The 19,905-nt window shown below is 39.4% G+C and overlaps 1 protein-coding gene across 8 annotated transcripts in view; it reads right to left on the minus strand.

Annotated features, from left to right (window-relative positions):
• The window catches only part of LOC144581750 (uncharacterized), a 259,124-nt gene that overhangs the window by 219,145 nt on the left and 20,074 nt on the right, over positions 1 to 19,905 (minus strand). The window contains exon 2 of one of the 8 annotated variants that reach the window (XR_013532900.1): positions 13,054 to 13,107. The exons of the other annotated variants lie outside the window; for them this stretch is intronic. The gene's annotated coding sequence lies outside the window, so the exon portion shown is untranslated. The remainder of the gene's footprint in view (positions 1 to 13,053; positions 13,108 to 19,905) is intronic. 8 annotated transcript variants of the gene reach the window in all.

The raw sequence follows: 19,905 nt of genomic DNA on the forward strand, positions 1-19,905 counted from the left end.
TGTAATAGATGTCTAATGCTTACTGAGTAGAGCAGACCCTTCACCCTGGCAGTCCCTCCACAATATGACCAAACTTATTACTACGTGTTTTCTAAACACATTCTGTGCTTCTCATCTTTCTGTCTCTGCTTACGCGCTTCCTTTTGCGTATTGAGCTTTCATTCCCAATCACAGATACTGAAATCTGTCCAGACTTCAAAGTCCAGCTCAACTCTTGGGAAGTCTTCCCCAAAAACTAAGAGGATTCAAATCCTTTGAGTTGGATTTGATTGTTGTTGTTGTTTTCAATAGTTACTAAATTTTTTTGTGTGTGGCTCTCATTTTATTCTATTGTAATTAAAAACTTAGACATCTGCCTTCTCTACAATGTAATAAGCTTTGTGTAGACAGTGATCATGTCTCATTAATTTTTATATCTCCAAAGGACCTGGAAAAACTATCTACACATAAAAAGCTATCTGTAAGCCTGGGCACAGTGGCTCACACCTGTAATCCCAGCACTTTGGGAGGCCAAGGCAGGCAGATCACCTGAGGTCAGGAGTTTGAGACCAGTCTGGCCAACATGATGAAACCTATCTCTACTAAAAATACAAAATTAGCCAGGTATCGTGGTACATGCCTGTAATCCCAGCTACTAAGGAGGCTGACGCAGGAAAATCGCTTGAGCCAGGGAGGTGGAGGTTGCAGTAAGCTGAGGCTGCGCCATTGCACTCCAGCTCAGGTGACAAGAATGAAACTCTGTTAAATTCACATGTATGTATCTTTAAGAAATCACACATTGGAATTTGGTGTTTTTGAAACCGCTCATTATGACCATTTGTCCATGTAGACAAAATGCAGCTTTCAAGGCTTCTTGGTGACATATCTCTTGGGAATTGGCAAAAAAAAAAAAAAAAGGCTTTAGAAAATAGGTATTTTGCTGGGCATGGTAGCTCATGACTGTATCCCAGTATTTTGGGAGGCTGAGGTAAGAGGATCACTTGCCTCCAGGAGTTCAAGACCAGCCTGGGCAACATAGTGAGACCCCATCTCTACAAAAAATCAAAAATTATTTAAGCATGGTGGCACATGCCTGTAGTCCCAGCTACTCAGAAGGCTGAGGTGGGAGGATCACTTGAGCCCTGGAGGTTGAGGCTGCAGTGAGCTATGTTCATATCACTGCAGTCAGCCTGAGTAACAGTGAGACAAGAAGAAAGAAAGGAAGGAGGAAGGGAGAGAACCAAGGAAGGAAGGAAGGAAAGAGGGATGGGAAGAAGGGAGGGAGGGGAGAAAGAAAGACAAAATAAAAGAAAGACAGAAGGAAGGAAGGAGGGAAGGAGGGAAGGAGGGAAGGAGAGAAGGAGGGAAGGAGGGAAGGAGGGAAGGAGGGAAGGAGAGAAGGAGGGAAGGAGGGAAGGAAAGAAGGAAGATATATGGTTGTGAAATATGTTCCCACCCCTTCAGCCTCTCTCTCAAACCATAGTGATGGCTGAGCTTATGGAAATGATCCATTTAGAGAAAAATAATTGTTTAATCTTCTTTGCTGGTTAAAAAGACAAGAAAGTATTTCCCCCTTGAAGAGTCTGATTTATGAAAGATGAAGAATATATCAACCCAGAAATAGCATGGCAGGAATAATGTGTCAACACTTGAGAATGCTTTGGCAAACCCACCAAGGACTTTCAGTTTTTGTAGTTAGCAAGTCCCAGAAGCTTCATAGTGCAGCAAAAGGGCTTTGGACTTATTCCAGCTTACCCACTAACAGGCTATGAGAACATGTCAAAGTTACTCCTTGCTTTTGGCCTCAGTTTCTCTATCTGTAAATAAGGAGGCTAACATAATCTCTCAGGTTCCTTTTATCCACGACTTTCTCTAAATCTAAGACATGTATCTGCATCTACAGCCATCTGAAGTAAAGGGATGAAGAATCTCAGTACTACAGTCAGACTGCTGGGCTACAAATCCTATCCTTGGTCACTCCAGCTGTATGAAATAGAGGAAGATACATGATCTCTCTGTTCTCAGTTTCTTCATCTGTAGAAAGGTTATGATGATGATAATAGTACCTCTTTCACAGGGCTTTTGTAAGAAAACAAAGAAATGTGTCAACTCTTAATACCATGTCTGGCATATAGCAAGCACTAGATAAATTTAGTGATTATTAACTTAAATGGGGTCAATTTTCAAAAACAATAAATGTATCCCAAGCACATTTAGTGAACCACTTTCTGTATGTACGTTCCCAATTATGTCCTGAGGCAGCCATGTAACAGCCTTACCCACAAGCTGTATGCCCCATGAGTATATTTTCTCTATGAACAGCATTATCGTTGTTTAATTGAATCAGCTGCCAAAATTTAAAAATCAACGTTTCACATTCTGGCTTCAATGGAAAATCTTGGCATATCTGTTAATAGGTGAACCTGCATTCCTGCATAGCACCAATGACTAGAGCTTCCCCTTAGTGTTCCCATCACTCCCTGTTGTCTTCCAAGCAGCCTGCTTTACTCATTTACTTACACTGAAAGCCTTGCCCCTCTAGGTATTTTAGTTTTGATTCCTGTCTGGGGATGAGGACAACTGTTCCTCCATTAAAGAAAATGCACACTTTTCCCACCACATGCACAGTCCAAGAAGAAACCAATACATAGAGGAAAATGGAACTGAAATATGGAGTCAGTGGGAGACCTAATTACATTATTTGACCTGTGATTCCAGCTTGGCCTGAACCCCTTTATCTTTAGATTTTCCAGTTAAATCAGTCACTGAATTTCCATTTTAACTGAGGTAGCTTTATTTGATTTTTGATCCTGGCAACCAAGACACATAACCAATTCTATGACAAGGGTGGCCAATTCATCCTTGTTTGATGACTGAAAATCTCACATCCCTGGAAACCTCTCAATCACAGGCAAACTGGGATGGTTGGCTATCCCATTCATGGCAGAGTTGCGGTTCAAAGTCAGTAGCAGTCAGCAAAGCCAATGCTTTCCACCTCTCCATAGCTCTCATTTTCATTTCTAAAATTTATTATATTATCAAAATATGAAATAGATCTTGGCTTCTAATAGCATTCTTCTATAAAATAAACCAGGGATCCTTGAAGAAATAGCTGATTCTAGCACTGGAGCAGAAAATATATAAGATAAGCCTGGAGCATCTTGTATTATACTATTAAAAAGCCAGGAAGTGTTCAAAAAATAAAACAATGGGGCACATCAAAGAGACACAAAGGCCAATTGAAAGAGGCCTCAATCGTCAAACCTGAAACAATATGAGCAAGAAAATAAGTAACATAATATTGGGTTAAAACCCAAAGCATAATATATATCCAAAAATTTATTCTAATGTAAATAAATGGTTAAATAAATAAATAGGAGAAGGGACAAATCTCCAATACAGCAGAATTCCAATAATTTATGTAGATACCCTCCAAGAGGCAGAACTTGTCTTCCCACATACTTACCCTCTTTAGGGTATTCTGGTGGGCATAGTTACTTGCTACCAAAGAGCAGAGTATGGAAAGGGAGGAAAAAATAACTTTATATTTATGCCCCATGAGTATATGTTCCCTATGAAAGGCGTTATTGTTGCAACAATACAACAATAACATTATTGTTATAGAACCTTGACTATCTTTCCCAGGTGATCAAAGCTAACATCAATATGATATATCATATGGATAGTATGTAATCTTAAATATGACATGACAGTATATAACCTTAATATGATGTGGTGTGTGTGTAACTGGTATAGTGCACCCTCCTCTCAAAAATCCATGACTTCCATCTAGCCATGAGAAACACTGAAGAAGCCCAAAGTGAGGAACAATTCTACAGAAAACCTGATCAGTACTTCTCAAAGCTGCCAAAAAATCATCAAAGACAAGAAAAGTTTGAGAAACTGTCATAGAACAGAAGAGGTTACAGAGATATAATGTCTTAGTCCATTTGTGCTGCCATAACAGAATATCCCAGACTAGATAATTTATAATGAACAAAAATGTATTGGCTCACAATTCTGGAGGCTGTGAAGTAAAATATCAAGGTGCTAGCTAGCATCTGGTGAGGGTCTTCTTGCCATATCATATGGTGGAAGGTGTCACATGGCAAAAGGACAAAGAGAGGGCAAGAGAGAGCAAGAGGAGGCAAGCCTGCAATAACATCATTGGTTCACTCATAAGAGCAGAGCCCTGATGACCTAAACACCTCTTAAAGGCCCCACCTCCCAATACCATCCCAATGGCAATTAAATTTCATCATGAGTTTCGGAGGGGGCAACCATTCTAAACATTGCACATGATGACTAAATATAATGTGATGTCCTGCATGGGATCCTGGAACAACAACAACAAAAAAAAAAAGGACGCTGAAGAAAAACGGGTGAAATTGGAATGAAGCATTAATTTTAGTTTTTAATAATAATAATGTACTGATGTTGGTTTCTAACTTTCCACAGATGTACACAGCAATGTGGAATGATAACATGGGGCAAGCAGTGAGGGTATATGGGAGTTCTTTGAACCGTCTTTGCAGCTTTTCCAGAAATCTAAAACTATTCTAAAATTTTAAAATGTATTTAAAAAAAAAATAGATCAGCTCCTATTTTAAAGGAAAGCCCCACTGTGTAGAATGACACGGCTTCATCAATCTCAAAAACTTATTTAAAAATTACACTTTAGAAAAAGGTTTAATGTGTTTTGTACATTTCCTATATAAAGTAATAAGCAGCCCGGTGTCATCTGTCTGGACATGTTTTTCCAACATTGCAAGTTAGTTGTACCATAAGATTTAACTGACCTACTTAGAATTTTGGTTCTTCCAATTGTGCATTAAACTTAACAAACTAAATTAATGCTTGTTCTTACATGTCTTGGCAGAACAAACTAATATTATCTGAGCAAATTAATAACCTTGGCTCCTAATTCCTGTGATTTTGGCAGGTTATACTTTCAGATTCTAAAGCTTGTACACAGGGGAATCTTTGGGTAAGGATACACTCTCCTATCAATATACATACTAAGTTATCTTAATCAGTGTTAGAAAAATGCCCCAGAGGAAGAGCAGACATCATCATACCTTCTTGTCAAAGCAATAAGCAGCTGTTCCAGTGCCCTTGTAAGAAACTCAGACAGAAATACAAACACAAATCCTCACAGTAATGAAGTAACTTCTTCACTCAATAACACTTTTCTCAACACCTGAGCTAAGGAATACAGAAATGACAGACACTGAAGAATTTCCTACTTGACGGGCAAAATAGCAACATGTTGTTAAATAGGAGATATAGAGATGTTAAGCAGATGAATTTGAGTTCTTGAAATACACAATTGGGTATTCAACTAGCACATCAGAAGTGCTAAGTAGTAGGAGTATAAATATGCATTTCGTGAAAACCGATCACGTGTCTCCCACTCAAAGTCTCTTCTGGGCTCTGCAGAGGATGCAAAAATGATTTAAGACGCAGTTCCTGCCCTCAAGGCATCATGCTATCCTAGTCTGGTGACTAGGATAAAAGAAGTACGCAAATAGTTACAAGCACAAAGTAGAAGCTAATATGTGCCTCGAGAAAAGTACAAAGTGCTCCTAGAGATCGAAGAGGAAGACATTAAATTTAGTTAAGGACAGGGAAGTACACAGTACTTTGAGATAGGCTTAAATTGTGGCACAAACTAGACAGACTTGAATGGGAGTATTACAGGCACAGGGACAACCTCAGCAAAATCACCCAAGTTTTCCTGTTTACCTAGGGTACATGTAAATAAGTCTTACAAAATGTAGCTTTTAAAAGGAGTCAAGATAGATGCTAGGTATAGGGGAGAGAGTGGGATGAGAAGCATGGTGTTTATGTGCTTTTAATGTATCTCTCTTCAGATTTCTTATCAATTGTAAGGGGAAAAATAGTAACTGTACTGTGAAGAAACTAGATACCATAATTAAATGATCAATATTAACACAGCCAATGAAATGCAGCTGGCCAGCATGTGACCCTGAAAAAGACATAACATTCCTTTTGCAGTTTTCTAGCCAGATGTATACTACCTGAAACTCAAAAGAAAACATCACAAAACCAAAACTGAGAAATATAAAATAACTAACCTGGTGTGGTGGCTCACGCCTATAATCCAAACACTTTGGGAAGCTGAGGCAGGAGGATCGCTTAAGCCCAGAAGTTTGAGACAAGCCTGAGCAACACAGAGAGACCCTGTCTCCACAGAAAATTTAAAAATCATCCAGTCATGGTGGCACCCCAGCTACTAGGGAGGCTGAGGCAGGAGGATCACTTAAGCTCAGGAAGTCAAGGCTGCAGTGAGTCCTGGTCGCAACATGGCACTCCAGCCTGGGTGATGGAGGAAGACTGTCTTAAAAATAGTAATTAAAAAAATAAAATAAAATAACTGACCCATGTCCTTCAAATATAACAGTGTCATAAAAGGCAAAAAAAAAAAAGTTGAGTTCATCCAAACTAAAGAGATAGCATGACTATGAATACAATGGCATCATCTTGGACTGCATTCTGAGCTGGAAAATGCTAGAAAGGATAATATTGGACTGTAGAGATTTTCTTTAGTATTGTATCCATACAAATGTCCTGAATTTAATAATTGTACTGTGGTTACATAAGAAAACACCCTTGTTTCTGGAAAAGACACACTAAAGAATTAGTGTTGGCTAGGTGTGGTGGTTTCGACCTATAATCCCAGCACTTCTGGAGGCTGAGGCAGGTGGATCACTTGAGCCTAGGAGTTCAAGACCAGCCTGGGAAACATGGCAAAAGCCTATGTCTTTAAAAAAATGCAAAAATTAGTGAACATGGTGGTGATGGTATGCACCTGTAGTCCAAGCTACTTGGGAGGCTGAAGTGGAAGGATGGCTTGAACCTGGGAGACAGAGGTTGCAGTGAGCTGAGATCCCACCACTGCGCTCCAGCCTGGGAGACAGAGCAAGACCCTGTCTTAAAAAAAAATTACTGTAAACATGTATAATGTTTGCCACTTACTCTCAAATTATTCATAAAAAATAATATGTGTACATGAAAAGAGAAATGACAATAAAACAACTATGGCAAAGTGTTAAAAATTGGTGAATATGAGTAAAAGGTACGTGGAATCGGGAAATTCTTGACATCATTCTTGTAGATTTTCTGTAGTTTGAAATTATGAAATAAAACCTTTTTGCTTTTAGAACAAAGACCCTAGAAAGCATTAAAGTCAGAACTACTTTCATCTAGGAAAGTTTCATAACCAAGTTCTATTAAAGTATATTTTTACATGGCTGTAAATTACTATTTATATAGTACTTCAAATTTTAAAATATTGTTTTTCACTTAATATCATCTTATTTAATTTAAATATTTCCATGTATCCACTTGGTCACATATCAATACCATTTAGTAACTATACGGTTCTCTACCATTTCAGCATCTTCCACTATTGAACATTTCCAGTTTTCACAATTATAATGTCACTGCTATGATTATATTCATAAAAATTACTTTATATCTTTTGGGACTATTTCCTAGGGATTTTGGAATAATTTTACAGAACAAGATCTAAAATGAGGACTGTACTCTGTTTTAGATGTTAAAATTATATGGATTGAGATCCACTCATGCCAGAGGACATTTTCCATGTTTGTGAATATAAAGTTAGTCTCAAAAATTAATCACCAGTACATTGGTACCATTGCCAAACAGCAGTGCATGCACTCTCTCTCTCTCTCTCTGTCTCTTTATCTGTCTCTCTTCTCTCTTTCTCTCTCTCTCTCTCTCTCTCTCACACACACACACACACACACACAAACACTCACACACACTCACCATTCACCAAGCCCAGGGAGCCAACCAAACAGGAAAAGAAGAAGATGCTCAGGGGCAGGGCTGACAGATGATTGCCAGAGACTATCGCCAACTCAGCTGGAAATCTTTATCCAGTTAAAACAAAGCACAGCAGATCTGTGCTTTGTTTAAATGCACTGGTTTTAGTAAATATCTCTTATTCTTTTTTTTTTTTTTTTTTTAGATGGAGTTTCACTCTGTTGCCCAGACTGGAGGGCAGTGGCACGATCTCAGCTCACTGCAATCTCCACCTCCTAGGTTCAAATTTCAAATGATCCTCCTGCCTCAGCCCCATGAGTGGCTGGGATTATAGGCAAGTGCCACCACACCTGGCTAATTTTTGTATTTTTAGTGGAGACGGGGTTTCACCATGTTGACAAGGCTGGTCTCAAACTCCTGACCTCAGGTGATCCACCCGCCTCGGCATCTCAAAGTGCTGGGATTACAGGAGTGAGCCATTGCGCTCGGCCATATGTCTTATTCTTAGAGCTTCCAAGATTTTAATATAGAAACTGCTCAGTTAAAAAAAAAAAAAAAAAAAAGACATGTACTCTGATTATAAATGTGTCTGGGGAGCTTTGAGTATTAAATGACTAAAGAATAATTTTATATGTAATGATAATTATGTCAGGCTAAAGACCAACTTGAGTTAATGTCTGTAAACAAGGAACAGCAATTAGCAATTTCAGTAATTAGGAACTGGTTTGTAAAGGATAAGAAGAGCATGGGACTTTGTGAAAACCCTGTTTCTGTCTTTAAGGCAGTACACAGACACACTAAGGTGTGTCTCTGTTGTGAACTATAAAATGTGTGAATACATAGGAAATGTAAGCACTTGAATTCTTACCACATTAATGAGCAGGGCAAAGTTTTCAAAGAGATGCCTAGCACAAGAGAACACTCAGAAGCAATGGAAATGATCTGTATATTGGCTCTAGAGTTGGTTATGTACATACATGCCTTTACTGAAACTCTCAGACTTTTCACTTAAGATCTGTAAGTCTTGCTCCAAGGTATATCTTAAAAACTGCAGTAGAAGCACACAAAGTTGGGCAGCAGCAGACCTGTTCTATCACTAACTAGTTCTGTGAGTTTAAACAAATCAAAAAACAAGGAGATTATGATAAATGATTTTCTAGTTCCCTACCAGCTTTAAGAGTCTCATTGACAAATTTTTTTAAGTAGTAATGATTTTATGGAAATTATTACTCTGATATAGGACTTTGGCAATTTTAACTTTAGAAGTTTCTATTATATTATTCTATAGTCTAATATATTCTATTATATTAAGTAACACATGAATACAGTATAATCATTAAAAGAAATTCAAATGATATAGATAAGGCCAAAGATTTCCCTGGTCCCCTTCCCATAATCCTAGAGGAAACCTGTTTTACCAGCTTGCAGTATATTCTTCTAGGTTTTTTTGTTGTTATTGCTGGAGAGGCATTATGGCTCTGTGGCTCTTAGCCTTAGCTTTAGCCTCTGCAACTCTTTAGTCATAAAGACTGAGGAGTAATTCTGCCCAGATCCAGAACCTAGTAAAACCATCAACCAGTGTAGAACCCTGAAGTCATCCAAATTCCCCATGCTTCAGTTCCCAAAGTAAAAATAGCAACAAAAATGGCAACCACTCAGGAGGTTGTTGTGCCAATTAGATATGGTACATATAAAACACAGAACAGAGTCTGGCACCCAGTAAGTATCAGTTATTACTGATAAAGTTTTAGCTATTTTATAATAAAATATCTATACTTACTTCTTCCAATTCATTTGAAGAATAAGTAATTTAAACACATATCCTAACTCAAGAAACTTACTCAAAGAGCAACATGAAATACAAATGCACTCAGGAAAACAGATCTCTTCTCTTGGAATAGTCATTGATCTTGAGACCAAAGTGTTCTTTGATATTATCTGATACGCCTTGCAGATGAGGAAAGTCAGGCTCATCAAGTTATGTTACTAATATTTCAAATTTTTATTTATAATGGGAAGTATTTAGTGGGTGGGTGAGGGATGAATAATAAAATTCAAGAAAGCCATGTCCAGCCCTGTCTCTGTAGTTTTGTCCCACCACTGAAAATCATTAAGCAGTCATGATACCTATGGACCCAAGGACACTGAGAGAATAACATGGCTAACCACTGTGATGAATAGCTGAGCTTTGTTTCTAACTTATGAATGAGGGTTCAATGTGCTTGCTTTATTTTCATTTAGCACTTATTCTATAATAGATTTTCCTTTCTTAATTAAAAATCCTTTAATCAAGGAGGCTGAGGCAGGAGAATCGCTTGAACCTGAGAGGCGGAAGTTGTAGTAAGCCAAGGTCACACCACTGCACCCCAGCCTGGGTGACAGAGCGAGACTCGGTCTCAAAAAAAAAAAACCAGAATCCTTTAATCAAGGAGGGGAAAAAGCTTGCCTGGTTAATTTGTGTTTTACTATTTTCTTGACACAGAAAGACACAGAGACTAAACTTTCAACTGAGAATGAATAAAATACCACGTTTTCTTCCACTTGAGCCTAATCAATCTTTTACCTTTACGCACAGTGATAAGAGCCTGTGCCAAAGGTTCTTGATTCCGTCTACGTGAAAAGGCTATACCTGACAGCCACTTAGCCCACAAGTGAGCCTTCAATAATGAAAAGTCAAGGACCCCAACTCCAGGTCTGCACCATTTCTGCAGGGACAGATACTCTCTCTGCTGGGGTGGCCCCTGCTCTGGCAGATGACCTGTTTGCTCCCATGACAACCCACAGTGCAGAGAGCACACCCATACAGTGCCCTGTGGGAGATGAGAGAGACGAAGGGCAGGATGAAAGGCCAGGGCTTGCCCTTTAACCAGACCCAAGTGTTTCCTTGGCCTTCTTGGCTGAATGCCATATCAACACATTTCCAAGAGCAACAGCTGGCCTCAGAGAGCAGTAAACTATGGCCCTGTGTGATTTAAAGATCCCTCTTCCCCACGTTTCACTGAGCTCACTCTCCTTTAAAACTGTCTGATGTGCTATATTTGAGACTTATTCCTTTAGTTTAACAATCATGTCTTAAGATGTAAATGTCCTTGGGACCATTTGCTAATGCAGTAAGATCCATCAGTCATTCCCACTATGGCATGAGTTTTGTTTCATCCATCCTTTTCGACCAGCTAAGAGCATCAAATCTAGAGAAGGAAAGTTGGGTTTATTGTTCTTATTTTATCTTTTGACTCAAGAGACTTAACTAATCAGCCGGGCGCGGTGGCTCACGCCTATAATCACAGCACATTGGGAGGCCGAGGTGGGTGGATCATGAGGTCAAGAGATCGAGACCACCCTGGTCAACAAGGTGAAACCCCGTCTCTACTAAAAATACAAACAAATTAGCTGGGCATGGTGGCATGCACCTGTAGTCCCAGCTACTCGGGAGGCTGAGGCAAGAGAATTGATTGAACCCAGGGGGCGGAGGTTGCGGTGAGCCGAGATCGCGCCATTGCACTCCAGCCTGGGTAACAAGAGCGAAACTCCGTCTCATAAAAAAAAAAAAAGAGACTAACTTATGAGGGAAGGAAGGGTGATTTGGGAGAATGGGGCCCTGCTGGGAAGGGTGGAGAGGTGAATAAAGAGGATGGGCTGCTGGCGGAGAGCAGGAGGACCCAGATCAATCTGGGTGAGTAGGGGATCCAGCAAGGAAGCATACATCCAAAACAAGCCCCATTATTTCACAACTATGGGACTAGCCTACTTCAGGGAATATCACTCCAGATCTTGGCCATGACCTAGAGTTGCGTAAAATCTGCTTATCTTTCAAATTAGTACCATAGTGACTGATGAGAGATCAGTTTTTTGGTAAACTGAATTTAAAACCCAGTGATCACATGAAGAAAAGCTTAACTTTTTCCCAAAGGAGGGTGTGTAAACAAAAAAGAAAAAAAGCATAACAAAAATTACATACACACACACACACACACACACACACATCATCATCATCATCATCATCACGTACAAATTATAATTCACATAAGAAACAGAATTCCCAATCACAAAGTGAAGGCTGTGACAGTATTATGTATAATGACACTGATAGAGATTATCTTCCCACATTGGTCTGCCGCCCCATCCTACATTTATATAGCCATTGCCATGCCTTACTTAGGGTGGAATAAGGCCAAACCTACACAACCGTTGTCCCCTGAGGATGGTATGACTGGCCACCTTTCCTCAAAAGTGTGCTATGCACCTGTGTGAGCTGGTAGCTATGGATTGCCTTCAAATAAACAACTGTTTTCAAATCTGCCTAGACTGTAAAAATCACCCAAGGTACCTGTTTAAACCAAGCCATTCCTCAGAATTCTGATTCAATAGGCCTAGAAAGGGCCCAGGAAATTTTGGTTTTCACCAGCACTTCAGATTATTTTTGTAATCAGGAAAATGCTGTAAATACCAAGATAAGACGTCTATAATTTCAGGAAGAAAACTAGAAAGGCAGAGAGGCCAGAGGGAGTCATTTCTTTCCTGAGCTTGGAAGTAGCATTGCTGCCTTGTTCAGAGGACAGAGTACGACTTTAGATCCAATCCATTGCCTGTTTTGAGCTGAGAACTTTCCATGATGTCAACAGAATATAAGAATCCCCGATAAAGAGGGAATTCAGCTCTTATAATATGAAGGCCTATTAATATCCATAAACTCACTAACCTTTTGGAAATATGCAATTAAGATCTAGTGTTGGCCAAGCACAGTGGCTCATGCCTGTAATGCCAGAACTTTTTGAGGCTGAGGCGGGCAGATCACTTGTGGCCAGGAGTTCAAGACCAGCCTGGCCAACATGGCTAAACCCCATCTCTACTAAAAATACAACCACAACAAAAAAAGCCAGATGTGGTGGCGCACACCTGTAATCCCAACTACTCAGGAGGCAGGAGAACCACTTGAATCTGGAAAGCAGAGGCTGCAGCAAGCCAAGATCACACCACTGCATTCCAGCCTAAACAACAGAGCAAGACACTGTCTTAAGAAAAAAAAAGATCGAGTGTCATGCAGGCTTATTGTGATATTCCTTGATATGCTCATGGTAAAGTCATGGCCCCGCCACTGCCAAAAATAAATGAATGTTGATACTATAATGGTGCAGCCAGAGTTCTGAGATAATAAGCTAACAATGGTTAACATAGCAAGTTAAAATGTGGATAGTGCCCACAGCTAGTTTGAAGTACAATACACAAATGGAACACAACTTTTCACAAGAATTCCTTTACCAAGGAGCTGTATTCGGAGTGCCATTCAGCAACTTCCTAATAAATGGCCTAGGCCTGAAAGAAAACATAGGAAAATAAAAACAGTAATTATATAGAGCAATAGGATTGTAAGAGAAGTTTTTCTATATTTATTTTCTATATTGTTATTTTAACATGAATGAGTGTAATAAATAAGAAATCAGCAGTTGTTAATATATTACTTGCTATTCGCTCATGACTATTTTGTCAAAAAGCAAATGAAAGTATTTCTTAATAACAACTGAGCCAGTTTACTAATGCTTCTATTCATGAAGATATTATATTCCATCCATACATTCCTCTGTCACGAACTTCATTTTCAGACCTGGAAACAATATAAGAGGCATTGAGAATCATGTCCCAATTTTGGAAAAGGCATTTCATACAGTATGAAAACAGAGTTCGATGTTAACTAAAATAGCACTGGGCATTCTGGAAAACTTAAAATATGCCACAGAAGCCTCTGAGGTAAAGAGAAGGGAGAAGTTAGGGTTGAGAGGGTTAGGAAATAAGAACAGGGTGGAAGAGGCCAGCAGCCCAGGAATTTCCTCAGTACAGGTAGGCTGTGGTCTTTTTCACTGCCTGAGGCTGGGGCCGGAGCCTCCAGAAAAGGCATTGTGGTTAGTCCCAGGCACTCCAGGAGAGAAAGGCTCTCTGGAGGAAGTAGAAATGTACATCGGAACCATTGCATCTGGGCCTCATGGTCCTTTCATGCTTTGATAGAGGGAGAGGGTCGAGCAAGTGCCTAATGGTGGGACTGAGAGGATGATCACAAAGAGGATGCCAGGCTCCTGAAAGTGGAATAGGAATGGCTGATATCAGAGGGAGGGGCTAAGGCCAACTCTGTGATGGTGAGGGGAATCCTGGCTAAGCGAGGGAAAAGGAAAAGATAAAAGCCCCAAAGAGAAACCACGAGGACCTGCAGCCCCAAGGCTCTGTAGCTGAGTGCAGGCAGTCAGGCACCCAGGCAGACAGACAGACAAAGGTTGTTCTCAGGCATTCCTGGCTGAGCTCAGGCTATCCTGCTTTGCATATCTCATGAGCATTTTCGTGTTTGACCACAGCTGACTAAAGTATCTTTGCTTCCAGAGGATTTGCTAATGGAGATATAATTGCAAGAGAAAGGCAGATGTTCAAGTCCAGGCCAATGGGAAAAGCAGAACTTTCATCTCTCTCCCAGTTTATGATGAGGTTTAGAATTCAGACTAAAGTTCAAATGACTTTTTCTTTCTTTTCTCACTTGACTTTCCAAAGAATGGCAGGGACCTTAAATGACAATTTTCAAACTAATATTTTCACCAAAAAGAATTAAATCAAAAACAACCAGAAATCCCTCTTTTTATATTTTGGTTTAAAGTTTAGCATTCTCTTTCATGTAGAGGATGACCAGTTTTACACTTTACTGAAAAAAGTAATAACAAAATATGTTTTAATTTTATAATTTACTTTCCCAAGAGTCAGATTTCTCCAAACACTCACAAAGAATATACCCTTCAGTTTTTCATGAGAGGCTCTGAACATCAATGGATAAGATTCTTCCATGACATCATGACACCTTATAAACCTCTCCCCTGGTTGTATTTCCTTCCATGACATCATGACACCTAAATAACCTCTCCCCTGGTTGTATTTCCTTCTACAGTTGTGTGCTGCAACATAATGTTTTGGTAAAAAACAGATTGCATATACAACAGTGGTTCCGTAAGAGTATAATGGGCCAGGTGCAGCGGCTCAAGCCTGTAATCCCAGCACTTTGGGAGGCCGAGGTGGGCTGATCACCTGAGGTCAGGAGTTCAAGACCAACCTGGCCAACATGGTAAAACTCTGTCTCTACTAAAAATACAAAAAATAGCCAGGCGTTGTGGCAAGTGCCTGTAATCCTAGCAACTTTGGAGGCTGAGACAGGAGAATCACTTGAACTGAGGAAGCGGAGGTTGCAGTGAGCCAAGATAACACCACTGCACTCCAGCCTGGGAAACAAAGGCAAAACTTCGTCTCAAAAGAAAAAAAAAGGGTATAATGGAGCTGAGAAACTGCAACACCAGGGTAAACAAACTTAACTGTAAGCAGGAAAGCCAGGATTTGAAAACCCCTGACTCCAGAGTGTGTATGCTGAGCTACCAAGCCTTCTTCCTCCCATCAGTGTGATATACTAAATGCTCTGGGATCACCTCCTCCAAGTAGCCTTCCTGACCAGCATCTCCACCCCACCTTCTCTGCTCTGGGTTACATCTGCCCTTAGTGTTCTCATAGCTCTTTATCAATTGTCTCCCAACAGGGACTGCATATCCCTTGAAGACAAGGTTCATGGCTTATTTATCTTTATAATCCCAGCACCTCCCAGGGTGGCTAATAGAGAGTAGGAGCTTACAGAATGTTGAAATCAGAAATATTTAAAGAATATGCCAGAATTAAATATATATTATTCTTATGTTGAATCTATGATTATATACTTTCATTTTATATAATTGGCATTACTACAATTATCCCTTTTACAACATAATATTGATGGTTAATTTAGATGAATTGATTCTATTTTCAAGTAATTCTGCTAGAGCTCTTTGACTACAGTAGGCAGTTAAAATATTCAAGGAATCAACAGTGGCCAAATTAATAAATAAAAGAAAAATAAACATCATATATTAAACAAAGTGGAATCGAATGGTAATTGTTGACTAGGAGTGAAGGCCAAAATGTAACCAACCATAATGAATATTTGAGAGCTCCCATTTAGTAATCAATGCTTTCTCCTCTTAAAAGCACCCTTAACCCTTGACTTCAGGAGGCTACTAGCAAAAGTCATGATATAGAGAAAATGTACACTAGCAGAGTCCTCACTAGGAGCACAAAGTTAGAAGCCCAGCTTCTGAGCAAGAGAGCAGAAGAGCATAGTGGTAAATCTTGGGCCTATACTTACTAGCATTTATCTTGAGCAGGTAACTTCTAGCATTGAACTTCTTCAGGTCTCAGTTTCCTCAAATGTAAAACAGTGGTAAAACAGTCCCTACTTCACAAGGCTGTTGGGAGGATTTGGTAAGATGATGTATATAAAGTACTTTCCATATTACCTGGCACATCGTAAGTGCTCAGTAAATGTCAGCTACTGTGGCCTAGGCAGATTGGTGAATGACAGCAGCAATGTCCCACACAACAGAACCAGCCTCAGTCCTGCAATAGTATGTCAAGGAAACTGATATGGTATAAACTTCCTGGATACAAATGATCGGTTTCTAGTGGTATAAGCTTAGAAGAGTTGCTTTACGTCATTATGCCTCAGTTTCCTCACGTGTAAAATGGTGACAATATTACCTGATCCATATATTATCATGAGGATTAAAGGTGTATTTATATATGTGTGTGTACATGTATATCCATATATATACATGTGTAGTATATATCCCAGTGTGTGCTGTGTATGTACATGTATACCCATATATACATGTGGCATGTATATGTGTGTATGTATATATATATATAGAGAGAGAGACATGTATATATACAATGCATACACACAAATGTATATAAACAGGTTTGGTACAAAACAATATAAATAAGCAGTTATTATTATTATTTCAGGCTACCTTCAGCCTTCACTTTGTACCCAACAGCTCATGTTGAAGTAGAGAAACGACATTCTATGTGGTCACTGAGGGAAATTTTAAATATCTTCCTGCATATTTTAAAATAAGCTGAGAAATCCTTGGTACTCAGAATTTCTGCTGAACAAAGTTGGAGTCCAATATTTCAATATTTCTTATTATTTATTTTAAATTATTTAAAAATAATTTGAATAATTTCTGCTTTTAAATTATTTATTAACCACTTTGTGACAATGCACAAAAATTCACATTTTTCCTATAAAAGTCTGGTTCTCCTGTCACTAAGTGTTTCAGAGAGAGAAAGAAAGAGGTCTAGCTCAGGAGAACAGTTTTATCAAGTAAAGACGCCTCAAAACTCTTTACGCTTCTCATTTGATTACTCTTACCATAGAAAAAAAAGCAAAAAAAAAAGGTTATGAGGACTTTAAATAAAATTCATTACATGGAAAGGAAATGGCACAAGTCACAAACAAAACTATTGCATAGTTTCTGAATTAAGTCAAATAAAGTAAGGAAACATCCAAGATAAGGCTGAAACACACCCTTCCCACTGGTGATCTGTTATTCTCTGATTAAAAAAAAAAAAAACTGTAACAGAAGCCAACCCTGGGCAACGTGAGGTCCTCGCAAAAGGCACCTTCTCTATTTCCTCCAACCAATATCCACAGCAGTGCTGAAGCAAGACATTTCTGTACCCTATAGCTTTCCCATATTCACTACATCTCTTTCCCACATCCAGCAGCACCCACCTCAACACACAGACAGTTACAGGGATGGTTTGGGGTAAGGATGAGGAAAGAGAAAACTGAACAATTTCTGATTTGCTGCTCACTCAGGGTCCTGTTGTAAATACCTGGCTACTCAGCAACCACCAGTTCTTCCCCATCATCCCTCCCCAGCACTTAGCATTTTACAGACATGAAAGAAACAGCCCCTCCAAAAGACTGTATCTAAAACTGTCACATGCTCACCCCATACCCAGCACATTGCAGAATTCATCAAAATCATATTTAACAAGCCCCAGACATTTCAAACTACTAAAATTTTTCTGGTAGTGTTATCTGGATATGTGCCTGTTGCATTTTAAGCTAGATGAGGTAAAATACTTGAAGAATCCTATATTATATTTCTCCTAATAATATACATCATTTTTTATTGCATTTTAGGTTTTGGGGTACATGTGAAGAACATGCAAGATAGTTGCATAGGTACACACATGGCAGTGATTTGCTGCCTTCCTCCCCTTCACCTATATCTGGCATTTCTCCCCATGCTATCTCTCCCCAACTCCACACCCCCCGCTGTCCCTCCCCTATTCCCCCCAACAGACCCCAGTGTGTAGTGCTTCCCTCCGTGTGTCCATGTGTCCTCATTGTTCAACACCCGCCTATGAGTGAGAACATGTAGTATTTCATTTTCTGTTCTTGTGTCAGTTTGCTGAGAATGATGTTCTCCAGGTTCATCCATGTCCCTACACAGGACACGAACTCATTGTTTTTGACTGCTGCATAATATTCCATGGTGTATATGTGCCACATTTTCCCTGTCCAGTCTATCATGGATGGGCATTTGGGTTGATTCCAGGTCTTTGCTATTGTAAACAGTGCTGCAATGAACATTCGTGTACATGTGTCCTTATAGTAGAACAATTTATAGTTGGATATATACCCAGTAATGGGATTGCTGGGTCAAACGGAATTTCTATTTCTAGGTCCTTGAGGAATCACCATACTGTCTTCCACAATGGTTGAACTAATTTACACTCCCACCAGCAGGGTAAAAGAGTTCCTATTTCTCCACATCCTTTCCAGCATCTGTTGTCTCCAGCTTTTTAATGATCGCCATTCTAACTGGCATGAGATGGTATCTCAATGTAGTTTTCATTTGCATTTCTCTAATGACCAGTGATGATGAGCATTTTTCATCTGTTTGTTGGCCTCATGTATGTCTTCTCTTGTAAAGTGTCTGTTCATATCCTTTGCCCACTTTTGGATGGGCTTGTTTGTTATTTTCTTGGATCTGTTTTAGTTCTTTGTAAATTCTGGCTATCAGCCCTTTGTCAGATGGGTAAACTGCAAAAATTTTTTCCCATTCCATTGGTTGCTGATTCACTCTAATGACTGTTTCTTTTGCTGTGTGGAAGCTGTGGAGTTTGATTACATCCCATTTGTCTATTTTGGCTTCTGTTGCCAATGCTTTTGGTGTTTTGGTCATGAAGTCCTTGCCTACTCCTATGTCCTGAATGATTTTGCCTAAATTTTCTTCTAGGGTTTTTATGGTGCCAGGTCTTCTGTTTAAGTCTTTAATCCATCTGGAGTTAATTTTAGTGTAAGGTGTCAGGAAGGGGTCCAGTTTCTGCTTTCTGCACATAGCTAGCCAGTTTTCCCAACACCATTTATTAAACAGGGAATCCTTTCCCCATTGCATGTTTTTGTCAGGTTTATCAAAGATTGTATGATTGTAGATATGTTGTGTTGTCTCCGAGGCCTCTGTTCTGTTCCATTGGTCTATATCTCTGTTTTGGTACCAATACCATGCTGTTTTGATTACTGTCGCCTTGTAGTATAGTTTGAAGTCCGGTAGTGTGATGCCTCCTGCTGTGTTCTTTTTACTTAGAATTGACTTGGCTATGCAGGCTCTCTTTTGGTTCCATATGAAGTTTAAGGTGTTTTTTTCCAGTTCTGTGAAGAAGGTCATTGGTAGCTTGATGGGGATAGCGTTGAATCTGTAAATTACTTTGGGAAGTATGGCCATTTTCACGATATTGATTCTTCTTAACCATGAACATGGAATGTTTCTCTGTTTGTGTGCTCTCTTATTTCGTTGAGCAGTGGTTTATAGTTCTCCTTGAAGAGGTCCTTTACGTTCCTTGTTACTTGTATTTCTAGGTATTTTATTCTCTTTGGAGCAATTGTGAATGGCAGTTTGTTCTTGATTTGGCTTTCAGTCTGTTATTGGTGTGTAGGAAGGCTTGTGATTTTTGCACATTGACTTTGTATCCTGAGACTTTGCTGAAGTTGCTTATCAGTTTCAGGAGTTTTTGGGCTGAGACGATGGGGTCTTCTAGATATACTATCATGTCATCTGCAAATAGAGACAATTTGGCTTCCTCCTTTCCTATTTGAATACCCTTTATTTCTTTTTCTTGCCTGATTGCTCTGACTAGAACTTCCAGTACTATATTGAATAGGAGTGGTGAGAGAGGGCATCCTTGTCTAGTGCCAGATTTCAAAGG

The sequence above is a fragment of the Callithrix jacchus genome, chromosome 3, assembly GCF_049354715.1.
Source record: "Callithrix jacchus isolate 240 chromosome 3, calJac240_pri, whole genome shotgun sequence".
NCBI lineage: Eukaryota > Metazoa > Chordata > Mammalia > Primates > Cebidae > Callithrix > Callithrix jacchus.